Source organism: Odocoileus virginianus, chromosome 13 (assembly GCF_023699985.2).
Source record: "Odocoileus virginianus isolate 20LAN1187 ecotype Illinois chromosome 13, Ovbor_1.2, whole genome shotgun sequence".
NCBI lineage: Eukaryota > Metazoa > Chordata > Mammalia > Artiodactyla > Cervidae > Odocoileus > Odocoileus virginianus.
In genome coordinates this window covers 30,402,131-30,421,268 of record NC_069686.1, presented here as the reverse complement: position 1 = coordinate 30,421,268, position 19,138 = coordinate 30,402,131, and the positions used below count along the sequence as shown (strand labels likewise).

Genomic DNA, 19,138 nt, shown 5'->3' with positions numbered 1-19,138 from the left:
TAGAAAACTAAATATAATCATATATCAATAAAAGTCATAAACTGAACTAAAAATCTTAACAAAAGAGAATAAAAAAGAGAAAACATTGAATTCTTTCTCAAGGTCAAATATATCACTTCCTTTAATATTTCTGATAACTTTATAAGATAAATATTATTATTTTTACTTTTTAGATTAGGAGGCCATGATTCTAGAAGATTCATAATGTGCTTGAGGTCACACAGATATTTTTGTTTCTGAACTATTGGTAGGTATTTTACAAAAAAGGATTTCAAGGTAAATAATTTTTGAAAAACAGCTTATCACACTTCTCTCTTCTAGAGATTAAGCTCTGAGAGTTTGTGCAGAGATAAGTCTTTTCAGCCTCCCTTTAACCCAAAATTTCTCAAACTTAAAACATGATGGGAAATGTGTGTGTGTTTGTGTGTGTGTATGTTTGTGTGTTCTTGCTACCTTTGTGAGTACACGAATGTCCTATGGGAAGCATCTTGGAAAAGATATCAAAAGTTATAATGGAGCTAAGCCAATAAAATGGAATTTAATAGAGGGCAATTTTAATCTGGCATTGGATAGTCTCAGAATTTCCATATCTGTGTTTAAAGATGAAATTGGATATGTTTAAAGTCTGATTATGCAGGGAAAAAATTCAGGGCAACAATGTCATTTAAAATGCTAAGGAGCAGGGCTATCATGAGTCAAAAGATGATAACAAAGATGAAAATCAATGAAATCTCAGGCTATATTAATAAGAGTATAATGCCAATAACAACTGAGGCATGTCTGACTTGGATAAAACATTGAAATGGAATGTTTACAAATTAAAGAAGAATCAGACATTGACAATGTTTAAAGTTTTGGGAACAATGTCAATGACATTACTGGGGAATCTGAGAATATTTTAAATGATATAAATATTTGGTTAGAGGCTTGGGGCTACTGAGGAGAGGCAGTTATCTTCCATAGTTAACAGATTGTCATAAAGATAATGGTGTAGACTTAGTTGGTGTTTTTCTAGAATGATGAACAAGGACTAACAAATTACAGTGATAAGAGATTAAGTTTATTATTATACATGATAAAATGATTCACTAAGATATCTGAGAAAAACATGGGTTGATGAATGATTAGACTCTTATATAGTCTCTTAGAAGTTACCAAAGACTAGAGGCATTTTCCAGCTACTTCATTTAATAGAGGTTCACTCTGGAAATTCGTTAGTGAAAAAGGAAGTCTCCAGTTATCAAAGTATGTTCCCAGACAAGAATACTGGAATGGGTTATCATTTCCTACTCCAGGGGATCTTCCTGACCTAGGAGTCAAACACATGTCTCTTGCATTGGCAGGCAGGTTCTTTACCACTGATCCACTAGGGAAATCCAAGAAATCCCATAGCTGTGTTTAAAGAAGAAATAGAACATTTTATACTGATGTCCAGAATTCAAACATCTTTTGCTATCAAAGAACTGTTCTGTTGACCCAACACAGCAACTCCAGTGACTGACTTTGCTTTTGACTGGACTTCCCCTCTTTGCTACTCCAACAACTTTGATCTGCCCCACAATTAAGTTTCTTCCAATTACCAAAGTACATTCTTTCAAGCAACTGTAGAGTACTTGTTTGGTGCTCAGAAGAAAATTGGGCATCTGAATTTCAGGCACTTTTCTAGATGACAAACTCACCACTAGCCAATTGTTCAGCCTTGATTTTCACCATTCCCTTCTCCATACTTTTCCCATTTGATTGCCCTTCAGAACTCATATGTATACAACAACTAATTCTATATTTCTCATTAGTCTTTGCAAATCACATTGATTTACCACTCAGATAATAAATCCCAGAGGAAATATCCAAGAGATTGAGCATCTAAAAGTACGAGGTTCCCAAGGCTAAGGATACTGCAGTCGATAAGACAGATGAGTATCCTGTTCTCACAATTCTAATTTAGGAAGGCAGACACTGAACAATGAAGTATGAATAGATAATTCCAGATAGAGATAAGTGTTATAAAGAAAAGAAGCTGGGTAATAGAATAAGGAAAAACAACATAGATCGAGACAAGAAGAGCTTATTTCTACTCTCGAAGCAGACTCTGAGAAGTGAAGAACTGAGTGATGAGAAGCCTCCCACTTGAACACTGGAAGGAAAAATGGTTAAAGTAGAGGGAACCACAATGGTAAGCATGACATGTTTAGGGAAGAGAGGCCACTATGGCAAAAGCACAAAAATCAGAATGTGGTTGAAGATGTGGTCAATGCGATGAGCAAGAGCCAGACTCTGCAAGGATGTGGAAACCTTGAGAATGAGTTTGTATTTAACCTAAGTTCAATGGGAACAAGCAACTGGAGAGTTTCTAGCAATGAACCAGGAGGATCTAATTTACATTGTTAAGAGCTTACTCTGGTTATTTAGCACAAAGGAGTGGAAGTAGGGAAGTTATTTAGTTTTTTGAAACATTCAGTAATACAGACAAAAAATAGTTGATGGCTTGGACTATCATTGAAAGTGGGTCCAGAGAAGAAATGGTGACTCTAAGAGGTGGTCAGATTCAGGATATATTTTGGAAGTAAAGTCAATGGGTTTTATGATTGATGTGATGTGTGAAATCAAAATGAGGAATTGAGGCAACAACTTTTATACTTTATTCCTCAGTCTATTTTATACCAGTCTCTGCACTGCATGGTAGGAGTTCAAAATTGATAACAAAAATAAAGTAGCTAAGTAAGAGAAGGTTTGAAAATGAGGAAGGGTCTACTTGATATTAGAGAATTACAGAACAATGCATTGTGAGACTGGTATAGAAATAAAAGTAAGTAAAGGTTGTCTGTAATTCTGTGATCACTGTCGAAAGACCAGGGCTTCTGCATTTGTGGGATTTTCCATGTCTTTCCTCTATTTATTCTACCTCTGTTTCTATATTTTAAACAAGACTATACATTTTTCACAATGTTTCATTAAGTGCTACAGCCTTATTATATAATTTTGATAAAATTTGGTCAGCATAGATATGGACAAAGAAAAGCTAAAACAAAATGAAAGTAAAAAAATACGTAAAGGCAAAAGGGATGAAAGAAATAGAGGGGGAAAGCTTGAAACATGCCTGGAAAATACAAAGCAAATTCATTTCTAATCATCAGCTCTTGTGTACTTTTGAACTGAGGAAGTTTTGAGCTGAGTGAGCTAAAAAGGTGGCCAAGACTGATAACATGTCTTTGTTAATAGAAAAAATTAAAATGAGTCTACTTGAGGGAGGCAAATTTAGAAGTCCTCTAATGAGCTTCTCAGAAAAAAAAAAAAAAAAAAAAAAATCTGAACCTAACATTTGGTTCATAAGTTAGTTTTCTTATTAAAAGAAGAGTCTAGTGAAACAAATTTTACAAAATGCTAAAAGAAAACGTCTACAGAGAGTTGAGACTCCAAACCACTGCACTTCAGGCCTTTCTCTCTCTCTTTTTTTTTTTTTTTTATCCTCTTTGTTGGTGAACCTAGAAACTATGCATCAGCTTCTAGGCAATACAAAGGTCTGAATGTTTTGTGACAGACATTTGAAAAAAATCACATTATGTCTATCAAATCTTGTATTTGTGGAGGTGAACAGTAAAAACCAGGGGAACAAATCTGCAATCTGTTTTTGTTCTACAAGGATAATGCCCAGAACCCTTTGTGCTAGAGGAAGAATAGCACAGGATCTCAGGCCTTGTCCTTGAATTATTAATACAAATATGATTGCACAAGACTTCCCATGGAAGATCTGCTTAGACCTTTGTATTTTGGTAAACCAAGTTTCATAACCTTATAAATGCTGCAAGGAAATTTTAGTAAGAATCCCATGAAAGTAGACAGATTGTAGAAAATGTGACAAAGCTTTACTTCTTTAAGTCTCAAGGTAATTGTAAGCATCTGATTTTGCTGCTGCTGCTGCTGCTAAGTCACTTCAGTTGTGTCCGATTCTGCGATCCCATAGACGGCAGCCCACCAGACTCCCCCGTCCCTGGGATTCTCCAGGCAAGAACACTGAAGTGGGTTGCCATTTCCTTCTCCAAAGCATCTGATTTTACCACCTCATTAATCTGGGAAACAGTCAGCTCCTTTTAACCATGGATAAAGAGTACGAGAAATTTAAAGTTTCAAAGCTCTAAACTCTTCTAACCCAGTTTTTCAAACAGTTACAGAAAATATTTTGTCAACATAAGTAAGTAAAATAAAGTGGTACTTGAGTTAAAAATGGAATATTTATATAAAACTTTTCGTAGTGAAATGGCTAAGGTAAATGGAATCAATTGGAGGGATACACATTATTTTTATATGAAATATAAAAGTAGTGATATTAAAATAGAGAACAACTTTTCCTTTTTATTGGTCATAGCAAATATCAGTGTGCCCCTCTGGAAAAAAATATTTTCCATCAACGGGGGAAAATAACTAGTATATCTGGACGGTTAAAGTAACCCTGGGAAAAAATGTCAAAATCTAAAGCTTAATTCACAAGTTTAAGCTTCTTTAAACGTCTTGGGGCTTCCCAGGTGACACTAGTGATAAATAATCTACCTACCAATGCAGGAGACATAAGAGACATGGGCTCAATCCCTGGGAAGATCCCCTGGAGGAGGAAATGGCAACCCACTCCAGTATTCTTGCCTGGAGAATCCCATGGACAGAGGAGCCTGGCACGCTACAGTCCATAGGGTCGCAAAGCGTCAGACATGACTGAAGTAACTTAGCACACACGCGCAAGCTACTTTATTGGGAAGCATGCCCTACTACAAAAAGAGCACAGAGTATATAGTAAGAAAGACATGTTTGCCTCCGTGCTCCATCAATAACCAGCCAGGTCATCTCAGGCCAGTTGCTTTACTTTTCTGAGCCCTGAAGTCCTTAATTGTAAAATTAAGACTCAGAAACCTCATTGGAGTTGCTCAAAGATGTAAATGAGACATCAACTTGGAAGCATTTTACTCATGATATGTAGTGCTTCAGGGCTTCCCTGGGGGCTCAGGTAGTAAAGAATCTGCCTGCAATGCAGTAGATCTTGGTTCAATCCCTGGGTCGGGAAGATCTCCTGCGGAGGGGAATGGCTACTGGCTATTCCAGTATTCTTGCCTGGATAATCCCTTGGACAGAGGAGCCTGGTGGGCTACTATGTAACCCATGGGGTTGCAAAGAATCGGACACGACTGAGCAACTAACACACACACACACACACACACACACACACACACACAATGCTTAGAATACCTTCACATCTAATTCACTGTATCATCACTACTATAGTTGGCAAAACTATATCAATTTGTACTTATAGGAGAATAGCACCTATTCAAGAAATGAAAATTAAATGAGTCCCATAATTTTATTTTCCCTTAAAGTACTGAATGCTACTCTATAATTACACTGAGGCACCTTATTATTGAGGCTTCCCTGGTGGCTCAGATGGTAAAGCATCTGCCTACAATGCGGGAGACCCGGGTTCAATATCTGGGTTGGGAAGATCTCCTGGAGAAGGAGCAATGAGTTGTGTGCGCTCAGTCCTTAGCTATGAATTAACCATCTCTTTACACAAATACACATCTTTTTAGCTTAGAAGCTCAGGACAAAGGATAGTGAGAAACTTGCCTTTTTTTACAGATTTAGGGATAAATGGAATAAGTAAAAGGCTACCAAAGTAGACAATTTCTTCTCATTCAAAGGCATTTTAAAAGAGAGTATCTAGAGACGAGCACCAAGTGTGGGGTTATTTAAGGTGAACATATTTGGAAAGTAATGGTCTAAGTTATAAAACTCAAGTAGGGTTATTTATAAATAAAGAGAAATTCTAGAATCAATAAAGAATTTTCCAACTTTCACACTTTTAAAAGAGTTGGGGAGATAAAAGCCAAAGTGTGGCAGTTTTTAAACATAATTAACATTTAGTGAATTTTCCTTATAGACCAGGCACTAAACTGAGAGCTTACATTAACAATCTCATTTCATCACCCAACAGCTTTGTGATTTGTGTAATAAATTTTTACCTTGATTTTAAAGATAAGGAATAGGCCAAGATCATACAATTATGATACAGAAACACTAGCATCTGATTCCAAAGTCCAAGCTCTCAGACCTTTCACCATTCTCTTTAACAAGACCAATAGATCTCATGAGGTTCTGCTCAAACATTTCCACTTACCAATAACAGCCTCCTGGTGTTTAACCATAACTTACAAGATCAAAGTCTTCAAAATGAGCAACATAATATTGGACACAGTCTGACAATTTGTGTTCATTTTCTTCAAGAGCTTGTGAAAGTCTCCAGATTGAGCTTATGTGTTTTTCCAAGTGAAGTCATTTTTTAAAATTCCATTTTCTTTTCCTCTTGAAAGTATCAGTAGGTATGAATTTCAGTAAATTCTGATTTATTAGGTTGATTTGAAGGAATCCTCTCCTCTTATGTATCCTCTTGCTTTCAATGAAGATATAAATTATTTCTTTTTATCAGTAGCATTTATTGAGTCTAAGTATGTGCCAGCTACAGTGCTAAGCTCTATGCATAATTTACTCAATTTAATCCTCACAAACCTCTATAGATAGATGTTGCTACTATCTCTGTGTTATGTCTGAAGAAATTGAGACTCAGAAAAGTTAAATGTCTTGTCCAACATTATAAAGCTTGCAGAATGAGACAGGGTTTTATCTCAGAGCTATCGGACTATAAGTTCAAACTTGTAGTCATTATAAAGTTGGGTTAATGTCACTTTTTATTAGCTGAGTGTGCCTTGGACAAGACAGAAAACTTTAATGACCTACAATCTCTTCATATTAAAAATGGGAATGATAATATATTGTGTTGGCCAAAAACTTTGCTTGGGCTTTCTGTAATATCTTATGAAAAACCCAAATGAACTTTTTGGCCAACCTAATAACTAGCTCTTAGATTATGACCAGTAAATATGAAAAATGTATGTGTGTTAGCTTAAAGATCACTAGAACATATGTAGCAAGTATTAAATAAATCCAAACTAAAATTTTAATTCTACCCAGCAGTGTTTTTGAATAGAAATGATAAACTCTATACAAATATGTTCAGGTGTATCTCAGATTTAATGAACACCAAGATTCAATAATGGCAGGACAGAGAAGCTTCCTGGAAAGACTTCTATCTAATTATGTACTGTTAAAATGCTACTGTTGGTGTTGGTTAATCTTGCTTGGACTTGTTTTATGGCTTAAAACTCACTCTCCATGTGAGTTACTGTCTAAGTCCCAAGGAGAGGAGAGGCTATAAGTAAAAGCTCCCACAATATTTTTGTGATCCAAAGTATCTGTAAGACCCTGGTGGGAAAAAACAGAAATGCAAGGGTCACTCTCTATGATCAAAGTAACATGGAGGAAAGACAGAGTCCCCTAAAAATGTTTTTCTGGGAAGAAGTTCATAGTGTTTAAACCCTTGCTCTTGCTTTGTTGTTTGGGCTTGTCTCCTTAGATGGTATCTCATATTAAACCACATCAAAGGACCATCCTGCAGGCTTACATTGAAAAAGAAGCAGGCCTTGAATTTAACCCCATCTTTCTAAAATCATTTGGTTTGGAATTTCAAGAAAATATGTCAAAGTTACATTTATTCTATAGTTTTCCTTGAAATCTACCAAAAGTGCCCAAGAAGTTTAAATGGGGAGGAACATTACACTCACAAGTTCAGAAAAAAGCTAGCAAACTAACATTAAAAAAAAAAAATCAAGGGGGACAAACACATAAAATCTACTGAGTTCAGTTTGGTAAAATGTAGCCAAAAACGAGGGAGGAAGATATAAACTTAAGCATCTTCAAGTAAGCCAAAGGATCACTCAAAGACTCTGCCAATGGCATTTTATACAACATAAGGAGGATTAAGGGCATAGCTTCTGAAGAAGACTCACGGTACAGTCCTAAGAAAGTCAAAGCCAACACCATGCAAATAGAACAGGAGAAACCGCCACCAAGGCTGGGATATCTGACTTCTAAGCACCATCTGGAGGTAACATGAGAAGGAGGACAAAAGAGGAACAAAACCCAGATTTGCAGTTAAGGATGAATGCAACTGAGCAGAAATAAATCCAGAACGATCACTTTCAAGACCATGGTAAGCCAATATGCTCTACTGAAATCCAATATGATCTCCACCTAGTTCACCTGCTCACATAGAAAGGAAACATGCTATCAGGTCAGAAAACGATGTTGAATTGATGAGGACTTGTGAGGCAACATTCCTGATCTGAAGCTGTTCATGACTCCAACTCAGACCTGGGGTTAGGCCATGGTCCACACTGCTCTTGATTAAAGCACAGGTGCACATTAACTTCCTCATTCAAGAAGAGGAATAAGAAACTGAAAGATCCCAACATGGGAACCTCAACCGAAAGCCACAATTATTTTTTAAATGAATAAAAAGATAAGAACAGCAAAAATCTAAGAGAACCCTATGAAATGGAAAAAATTAAACTCTACTACCCTACACTCTTAAAAAATTAAAAGGATTATGAACTCTGAAAAGGGATTCAATGAAGAGCTACAGTGATCAAGAACACACCAAAGAAAGAAATCACCCTGGTTAAGAGTAACCAGAAACAATAGATTGTATCATCAAGGTCTTCAGTTGAAACTGTTAGGTACAGAAAAAAAATAACTATGTACTATATATTTTTTAAAATAAAAATATTGCTTTTTTAAAATGAGCAAGGGACAAAAGAGTACTAAGTAATGATGAAAATTTTAAAAAGAACCAAGTAGAACATTTAGAGAAAATAAGCACTGAAATTAAACATTCAGTGGATGGATTAAATAGGAGTTTAGATCCAGATGAAAGAACAATCTGAAGAAGTTACCCAGAATTAGTTAAATGTGAATAAATCAGGATGGAAACACAGTGAAACTAGGAGATGGAAAATGCAAAATAGAGGTAAAAACACAGAAGCATAGAATGGCATTATCTAACACACATCTAATTAAATATGCAAAAGGAGAAAAATAAAATGGAGGCAAGGTGATATTCAAGAGATATAGCTGAAAAATTTCCAGAACTGATAGAAAATAAGAAGTCCTAGATATAGAAAGCAAAATATAGACCAATCAAGATAAACAAAAGAAATCAATATCTAGACATATAGCAGTAAAAAGGGTAGATAATAACAGACAAGAAGAAGATACTAAAATTATTCACTTAGAAAAAAAACTAGAAAGTAAAGTAAACTGAGAGCAGATTTCTGAGTGGCAAAAATTTAATAAAGCTGTAAAATAAAATCTTCAATGTGTTGAGAGAATATGCTACATACGTAAAATTATGAATCTATAAAAATTTTTATTTTTAAAAATGTGAAATGAGGATTACTTTTATATTTAAAAAAAAAAAAGAGGATTCACCACTAGATTTTTACTAAAAGATCTTTTTCTGGATCAGTCCTGAGAAAATGGTCTCAGGACTGCCCGAGATTCAAGAAATTAGTAAAAATTAATCAAGATAAGGGTAATAAAGATTGTCTTTACAAAATAAGAGTTATTATATTTAATTTGTATAATTAGAAGACAGAATTGAAATACTGGAAAATAACAGAATGCAAGTCAAGAGGATGATCAGAGTTAATGGATAATATTTTGGATAATATTCTTTCTTTCATCAAAAGAGGAGGTTAACTGTTTTTATAAACTTCAGACTTTGCTAGGTTATTAAGTGCACAAGGTACAAGTTTAAGGGTGCCCATTAAAAGAGTTAAAATAGAAGGTATAATCTCGAGTTCAACCTAATAGATGGAAAAACAAAAGCAAAATTCATTCACTTAAAATGGAGCATTTTCAGAAGCATAGAAAAAACAAATCAATAGCTCCAGCACCATATAAAATACTAGGACAAAAAATTCACTTATCAAAATAAATAAAATGAAACTAAATATTACAACAAAAAAGTAGACTTTTTAAGGATAAACTCTTTTAAATATATTCTGTTTATAAGAGACATCTAAAAGTTAAAGATCCAAAGACATTGAAAGCATGGAAAATGATACACCAGGCAAATAACAAATTAAAAATCCTGAAATGCCTATATTAATATCAGAAATATGGACTTTAATACAAAAATTACTGTGGGGACAAAGACATTTCTACAAAGTGATGAATGTTGCCAGCCATCAGAAAGATGTATTAATTCTAAGCTTTTTACATCTAATAAGATAACTTCAAAATACATAAAGCAAAGTGGAAGACTTTCAAATACACGCCTCATTGACCAAGCACAGAAACGTGAATTATATATAATTTTGTAGGCAGAAATTAGAGAATATACATCTGCTCCGGTACATGTGGAACAAGAAAATCTTGATCTATAACAAGATTTAAAAATCTCAGTTAATGTTAAACAAAATACATGATACAAGCCATTTTATTTTCAGTGTAGTTAATTAAGAAATGGGCTTCCCTTGTGGCTCAGCTGGTGAAGAATCTGCTTGCAATGCGGGAGACCTGGGTTTGATCCCTGGGTTGGGAAGATCCCCTGGAGAAAGATAAGGCTACCCACTCCAGTATTCTGGCCTGGAGAATTCCATGGCCTGTATAGTCCATGGGGTCGCAAAGAGTTAGACACGACTGAGCAACTTTCACTTTAATTAAGAAATAAATAACAAAAAGTTAAATAAAGCATCCCATACATTTGGAGATATAAAGCACGATTCTGTAATTCTAAAATAATAATAATGCAAAGTTAAAATATTTAATACTAAACAACAATAAAAAATACAAATATCGAATATGGGATAAAACCTAGGGGATGCATCCAAACTAAACATTAGAGAGAAATCTATGATCTTAAATTACTACTTTAGAAAATACAAATCCATTATAAGAAATTAGAAATATAACAGTAGGCTAAATTTTAGAAAAGCTAAAATTAATGTGCTATATGCTCAGTCGTGTCCGCCTCTTTGCGGCCCCAGTCTCCATTGCCTATGGAATTTTCCAGGCAAGAATAACTGGAGTGGGTTGCTATTTTCTACTCCAGGGAATCTTCCTAACCCAAGGATCAAACCCAAATCACCTGCATTGGCAGATGGATTGTTTACCACTAGCATCACCTGGTAAGCCCAAAATCAATCAAACAAAAATACAATAAACTCAACAAAGATAAAAGTTTATTCTTTAAAGACTAATAAAATAGAGAAGCTTCTACCAAGATTGAAGGAGGAAAATGAAAAGAGACAAATAAATAATATTAAGATTTTTTTTTTTAAGGTAATGTAACCAGTAAAAAAAGTGGGCTTCCCAGGTGTCACCAGTGGTAAAGAATCTGCCTACAAATGCAGGAGAAATAAGAGATCTGGGTTCAATCTCTGGGCCAGGAAGATTCCCTGGAGAAGGGCATGGCAACCCACTCCAGTATTCTTGCCTGAAGAATCCCATCAACAGAAGAGCCGGGAGGTCTACAGTCCATGGAATCGCAAAGAGTCAAATGACTGAAGTGACTTAGCACACACATATGCACAACCAAAAAGGTAGAAAGAAAATAAAATGATACTGTGAAAAATATTATGCTAAAGACTTTAAAAAGTGATACAAAATGAAGAGTTCTAGAAATAAATTATTAAAAAGTTCTCAAGAAGAAACAATTCTGAAATAATCCTAAAAATAGTAGAGAAAAATCAAAACAAAATTTTAATGATTTTCTGCAAAGCAAATAGTAGACCTAGGGGATTTTAAAGTTGAGTTCTATCAATCCTTTGAGGACCAGACTATGCCAGTTCAGAAACTCTCTGGGAGAACAGAAAAAGACAAACATTGCTCAGTTCATTCTAACTCTAGAATTACCTTGATAGTCCACAGGGCCACAATGAGGAAAATGGTTCAGTTAAGAGTCAGTACTAGAAAGTTTTGTATAATCTGAAACCTCAAATATTTGTTGGATCATAGACAAAGCAGTATAAACAGCCTCAGATATGCAGATGACACCACTCTAAAGGCAGAAAGTGAAGAGGAACTAAAGAGCCTCTTGATGAGATTGAAGAGGCAGAGTGAAAAAGGTGGTTTAAAATTCAACATTTTCAAAACTGAAATCATGGCATCTGGTCCCATCAGTTCATGGCAAATAAAAAGGGGGAAAAGTGGAAGCAGTGACAGATTTTACTTTCTTTGGCTCCAAAATCAATGTGGAAGGTGACTACAGCCATGAAATTAAAAGATGTTTGCTCCTTGGAAGGAAAGCTATGACAAACGTAGTTCAGTTCAGTTCAGTCACTCAGTCGTGTCCAACTCTCTGCGACCCCATGAACCGCAGCACGCCAGGCCTCCCTGTCCATCACCAACTCCAGGAATCCACCCAAACCCATGTCCATCGGGTTGATGATGCCATCCAACCATCCCATCCTCTGTCGTCCCCTTCTCCTCCTGCCTTCAATCTTTCCCAGCTTCATGGTCTTTTCAAATAAGTCAACTCTTCGCATTAGGTGGCCAAAGTATTGAAGTTTCAGCTTCAACATCAGTCCTTCCAATGAACACCCAGGACTGATCTCCTTTAGGATGGACTGGTTGGATCTCCTTGCAGTCCAAGGGATTCTCAAGAGTCTTCTCCAACACCACAGTTCAAAAGCATCAATTCTTCTGCGCTCAGCTTTCTTTATAGTCCAACTCTCACATCCATACATAACCACTGGAAAAACCATAGCCTTGACTAGACAGACCTTTGTTGGCAAAGTAATGTCTCTGATTTTTAATATGCTGTCTAGATTGGTCATAACTTTCCTTCCAAGGAATAAGCATCTTTAAATTTCATGGCTGCAATCACCATCTCCAGTGATTTTGGAGTGTATTAAAAAGCAAAGACATGACTTTGCCAACAAAGATCCCTATAGTCAAAGCTATGGTTTTTCCAGTAGTCATGTAGGGATGTGACAATGTGTGTGGGCGTTTCCTCAGTCATGTCTGACTCTTTGTGGCCCCATGGACTGTAGCCCACCAGGCTCCTCTGTTCATAGAATTTTCCAGGCAAGAATACTGGAGTGGGTTGCCATTTCCTACTCCAAAGCTTCTCCCCGACCCAGGAATTGAACCTGTGTCTCTTTGCACTTGCTGCGATGGCAGGCAGATTTGTTACCACTGTGCCACTTGGGAAGATGCTACTGATGTTGACAGCTGGACCATAAAGAGCACCATAGAATTGGTGCTTTTGAATTGTGGTGCTGGAGAAGACACTTGAGAGTCCCTTAAAAAGCAAGGAAATCAAACCCATCAATCCTAAAGGAAATCAATCCTGAATATTCATTGGAAGCACTTATGCTGAAGTTGAAGCTCCAGTACTTTGTCCACCTGATGCTAAGAGCCAGCTCATCAGAAAAGACCCTGATGCTGGGAAAGACTGAAGGCAAAAGGAGGGGGTGACAGAAGATGAAGTGGTTAGATAGCATCACCAACTCAATGGACATGAATTTGGGCAAACTCTGGGAGATAGTGAAGGACAGGAAAGACTGGCCTGCTGCATGCTACAGTCCATGGGGTCACAAAGAGTCAGGATACCACTTACGGACTGAACAATAGCAGCAAACTTCAAATAGTATAAGGAGGATGGGGTGGGAGTGGGGTGATTGGATATCTGCAACCAGCACACACAAAGAAGAAGAAAATCAGGAAATCATTAGCATAAGAAAGGGATTCATTAAAATAGTTTAAACGCTAATAAGAAGGAAAATATTTTTGTAACTTAATAAGAAATTTCAGGGTGAAATAAATTTTAAAAGGCTTAAATATTAAAAACTTGATTCTAAATTTTACAAAAATAAGTAGACTCTGATGAAATTTAAAACATCAAGCTATTGAGCATTATATATGATATAACTCATTTATATAAATATATTATGTTTTTGGTTTGGGGTATATTAAAAACTACAATTATACACACACACACACACACATATATATACATATTTTTTTTTAAGCCACAATTTAATGTATCAATGCCCAGACAAAGACCTGTAAGAAAGCTCACTAAAGTGTTGACAAAAACTCCTCTGAGGAAGTGAGTAGGAGTTAACTGTGAATATTTTTAATATGATTTCATAAAAACACAAAATTGTTTTCTCACTGCCAGGTAACTATGCTCATGAATATTCTCATTTCATTGCAGGAGGGGGGACCCCTTTCAGGGCCTGAAAGTGGGCTCTTGTCTAACACTTGGAAATGAATCATCCAAGGAGACACGTGTGTTGACAAAGCAAGAGATTTTATTGGGAAGAGGTGCCCAGGCAGAGAGCAATAGAACAGGGTAAGGGAACCTAGAACTGCTTGGCCACGTGGCTCACAGTCTCAGGTTTTATGGTGATGGGATTAGTTTCTGGGTTATCTTCAGCCAATCATTCTAACTCAGAGTCGTTCCTGGTGGTGTATCCCTTGTTCAGCCAAGAGGGATGCCAGTGAGAAGGATTCTGGGAGGAGGTTGGACACATGGTGTCATATTTTGACCTGTCCTGAACTCTCCCATGTGGTGGTGGCTTATTAGTTCCATGTTCCACCTTTTCAGTTGTTTTGTCTCCTGTCGTAAAACAGCTCATGCAAATGGTTACTATGGTGCCTGGCCAGGGTGAGCGGTTTCAGTCAGTGTGCTTCCCCTAACAATTTGAGGAATGTCAATAATCCATGCTTGATTCCTGCTAAGCATGTTGCATGTTCTGGCACCTCACAAAGGGATTCTGCTCTTGTAAGCTTGACATTTTCAAATTCTTTTTTGTTTCCAAAATAAGCCCAGTGGGGACACGTATTTCTATTGCCTTTCTAAAATGATTGTCATAACTTCTTGGCCTTTTGGCTAAGATAAAGTATAGTATCTGTTGTTATCAGTTTAAAATGACTGCCAAGTTTTTATCTGTTCCATGGCTAGCAATGCATACACAATATTTTTTGCTGTTGTTGTTTTTTGTTTTTAAGGCAAAAACGTCAATAGATATCTTTTGGACCACTTTGAATGTCAAACTCTTCACCTTAAAATAGCGACAATCAAAAACCTCCAATTGCTCAGAAGTAAAGTATGTGGATTTACATACAATCTCAAATTAAAAAATCAACATACATACTGCAAACATGAACATGCATTAAATCCAAAGATTTTGCTAAAAGCAGTGAATGTCAACTCAGTATTGGCCTGGCAATATACCACTTCTAAACTCAGTGTATCTTTTTCCCTGAGTTTGTCAACTCTGATGGCAGAGAAAGGGAAGAAATTCTTTATTACTGGCCTGCAAATTCTGTGAAAGATTTTAGTCTCTTGGGTATTTAAATACAATCGTTCAACAGATTTGAGCACCCATTAGAGGTCCAGATGAAACTGACAGCCAACATCCTTTGATCTTAAGTAAAAGGAGCGAGAAGAGTTTTGGGGTGTAAGAAACCAAACCAATCTAGATGCTTCCTACGTGTATATACAATGGTTGGTACAGTGGGAAACATAGAAATGAATACATAAATAAATCTGCCTTCAAAGAATAAGGCATAATATAAAAACACAAGTCACTATTCAGTATAACAAAGAAGAGAATCAGTACTATTAATATCAGGAAAGAGAAGCAAAAAGATCAAAGATAGGGAAAAGATAGAGAGTTCATATCAAGCAGGAAATTCCGATGGAAAATTGTGGGTGTGGTCTGGATATGCATGCATATGTATACTTGCACACATGTAGAGTGATGAGCGTGACATTTGAGCCAATTTACAAATAATGAGTTTCAGAAAATTAGACGTGAAGAGGGAGACCTGTAGGCTGAGGGAGCAGAGTAAATAAAACAATAATGTCAAGGAAGTTTGGGTGAAGGGAGGTTCAATTCAGTTCAGTTCAGTCACTCAGTTGTGTCCAACTCTTTGGGACCACATGGACAGCAACACTTCAGGCTTCCCTGTCCATCACCAACTCCTGGAGCTTGCTCAAACTCATGTCCATTGAGTCAGTGATGCCATCCAACCATCTCGTCCTCTGTTGTCCCCTTCTTCTCCTGCCTTCAATCTTTCCCAGCATCAGAGTCTTTTCCAATGAGTTAGTTCTTCACATCAGGTTGCCAAAGTATTTGAGCTTCAGTTTCAGCATCAGTCCTTCCAATGAATATTCAAGACTGATTTCCTTTAGAAATGAATGGTTTGATCTCCTTGAAGTCCAAAAGACTCTCAAGAGTCTTCTCCAATACCACAGTTCAAAAGCATCAATTCTTTGGCATTCAGCTTTCTTTATGGCCCAGCTCTCACATCCATACATGCCTACTGGAAAAACCATAACTTATTCTAGATGGACCTCTGTCAGCAAAGTAATGTCTCTGCTTTTTAATATGCTGTCTAGGTTGGTCATAGCTTTTCTTCCCAGGAGCAAGCATCTTTTAATTTCATGGCTAGAGTCACAATCTGCAGTGATTTTGGAGCTCAAGAAAATTAATTCTGTCACTGTTTCCATTGTTCCCCTATCTATTTGCCATGAAGTGATGGGACCAGATACCACAATCTTCGTCTTTTGGATGTTGAGTTTTAAACCAGCTTTTTCACTCTCCTTTCAGAGGGAGGGAGGTTACAGACTACCAAATACAATCTGAGGTAATTTTGACACATAGTTGATCAATCTACAAAGTCTATTAAAGCAGATAATCATGAAATGGCATGCATTTATTTTAACCTAAAATATACATGTATAGGGGCTTCCCAGAAGGCACTAGTTGTAAAGAACCCATCTGCCAGTGCAGAAGAAATAAGATATCCTATTTCAATCCCAGGGTCCAAAATATCCCCTAGAGAAAGGAATGGCTGCTCACTCTAGTATTCTTGCCTAGAGAATCCCATGAACAGAGGAACCTGGTGGCCTCCAGTCCATAGGGTTACAAAGAGTCAGACATGACTGAAGTGACTTCACATGCATGCATACCGGTATAGAGTCACTCATCGCCATTTTGACCTAAGGCCTTGTACTCTTCTTTCAGTATAGATCCACTAACTGGCACTCCAACGTTATCCTTCTTGTATAAAGCATTACCCAGAACATTCAGTCTTAGCTTCTTTAAAATGAAAGGAAAATTAGAAGACCTTGTGAAGAAATCTAATTGCAGAATTTTGGAGTTTTGCTATTTTCTTCTAACTTTTTATATTGTCCGGCCAAATTTCAACAACAGTTTTAAAATTACAAGCCCAGCTGAGAACAAAAACAAAGAAATCTTGAATGGCATATCCCCACTAGCAGGAACAGAAGTGTGTGAGCATACCATAGGTGGGTGAAGGTAGGAACAGAGCGCTTGCAGGAAAATTGTGACCATGTGAGAAGAACATTTAGAGTTCTGCTAAGGTTTTATGATTGGTTTGGCCAACAACAGAATGTTTTACTGGAAAATGACTTTCAGTTCACTTCAACCTAGATAGATCTAGCAACTTTGCACGGTGAGTGGAAGAGACAGAGATTGGAGTTAGGGCATGGATTGGGTAGGGAGTTTTGGCAATAATCTAGGTTGAGGCCAGAAGTTGCAAACTGCTTTTCATCAGGCTGCAAACAGCTGGCAGCAAATATATTCTGATTGGTTTGCAATGTGTTTTCTAAAATTTAAAATTTAGTTTTGAACATTTAGAAACCAGTAGACCATGCAGAAAGAAAGAGAGGAAGGAAGGGAAAGAAAGAAAGAGGGAAGGAGGGAGGGAAGTCTGAAAAATAATTCAGCAGGGCTGAGCAGCAGCCGGCTTCCTGGCCATGACCTCCTGAGTCTCACCTACCTTTCCCTGCTGTCCTGACACTGAGAGAGACTATCTGTTCAAAATGATTTGTGATCCAGCCCATATCACTCATTTATATATTCTCCCTAATCTCTGTAATCATAGAGAATCGCTGTTCATTCAGTATAACTGAAATACAGGATATGTAGGATAAACAGGAAAAGATAGGGTCAAACAGTTAGATTAAGAGCAAGAAATTATGTCTGGGGAAACTGCTGAGGTACACAGCACTGGTATGTGAAATTATAACAGAAGATGAGAACCCAAAAAAAAGAATACAGAGAAGAGAGAACCTAAGCAACAGCTCACTTAAGTGGCTGAAAGAGAAATCAGAAAAGGAATAATCAAGAAGGCAGTAGTGTTTCATAAAGGAAAGAGGCTGACTGCAGGTATCAAATGTTACAAAGTGGTTGAGGGAGATAAAGTTTAATTGAAAGAACCATAGCCTTGTTCTTTAGAAGGTTGTCAATGACACTTTTCCAAGACTAGCTGTTAACAGAAGGGAAAAGATACAGCAACAGATGCAAGAAGAAATCAGTCAAGAGAAGATGGATATATACAGATGTATACATATGTATGTATGTATATATACATATATACACACAGATATATACATGTATCTGTATATATACACATATATTTAAGGGAAATATGTTATGACAAATTTCTCTAAGTTTGGAAGTGGAGACAGCAAGTAATTTTGGACTATGATTTTGTTAATAAGGGAAGAATCACTAGCTTGGCTCTTTAATGAAGTAGTTGTAACACAAGTCACAGCCTACCCTACCAGGTATAAAAAATAGTACTTTTCATCAGCAAACAACGAGTATCTTTGGTATGTGAAGTTGGATATCGCTGGAGGAGAATCAAGAAGTCAGAAAAGAAACACTGGCTCCCTCTCTCTAGACTCTAAAGCCAGCTCTTTAAGACCTTTCATGAGTTGAAATTGTCCTTAACCAAGTCCACTAACAGGAAAATATCACAAAGAGATTTCACCACAGGGGAAGGAGCAGTCTCAGCTGGTGGGTTTATCTTAATACCAGAACCTTGCTCGGTACGCAAAGAGGGGTTGCTCCAGTGTGCAAAATTCGACCACAACTCCTTCCAATTCAGCCATCCAATTCAGAAAGGTGTCTTAAAGACAAAAGATGGAGTATATATGAATTATATTTTTAATTAAAAACATGTATATCTAGTTTAAAAATAGATACAACATATGAATGAAAATTAAGAGAACTGAAATCTTGGAAACTCACATTCTTTTGGCTGCTTTAAATACCTAGGCTGGCCCCTTTCCAAAAAAATACCAAGATCCTGAAGTCTCAGGACACGGGATGATGTCCATCCCTTGAACTCTACAGGGCAGGATTTCAGTGATGATGTTTTGTGGCCGTAGAAAAAGCAACAGTAACAGAATCTGGGCCCGCTAGTGGCA

At 36.8% G+C, this 19,138-nt stretch overlaps 1 non-coding gene across 1 annotated transcript; it reads left to right on the top strand.

The window, feature by feature from the left end:
• Positions 1-14,762: 14,762 nt before the first annotated feature.
• LOC139038119 (U2 spliceosomal RNA) lies at positions 14,763-14,952 on the top strand. Its single transcript, XR_011491063.1, has one exon. It is a non-coding gene; the product is annotated as a U2 spliceosomal RNA (small nuclear RNA).
• Positions 14,953-19,138: the final 4,186 nt, after the last annotated feature.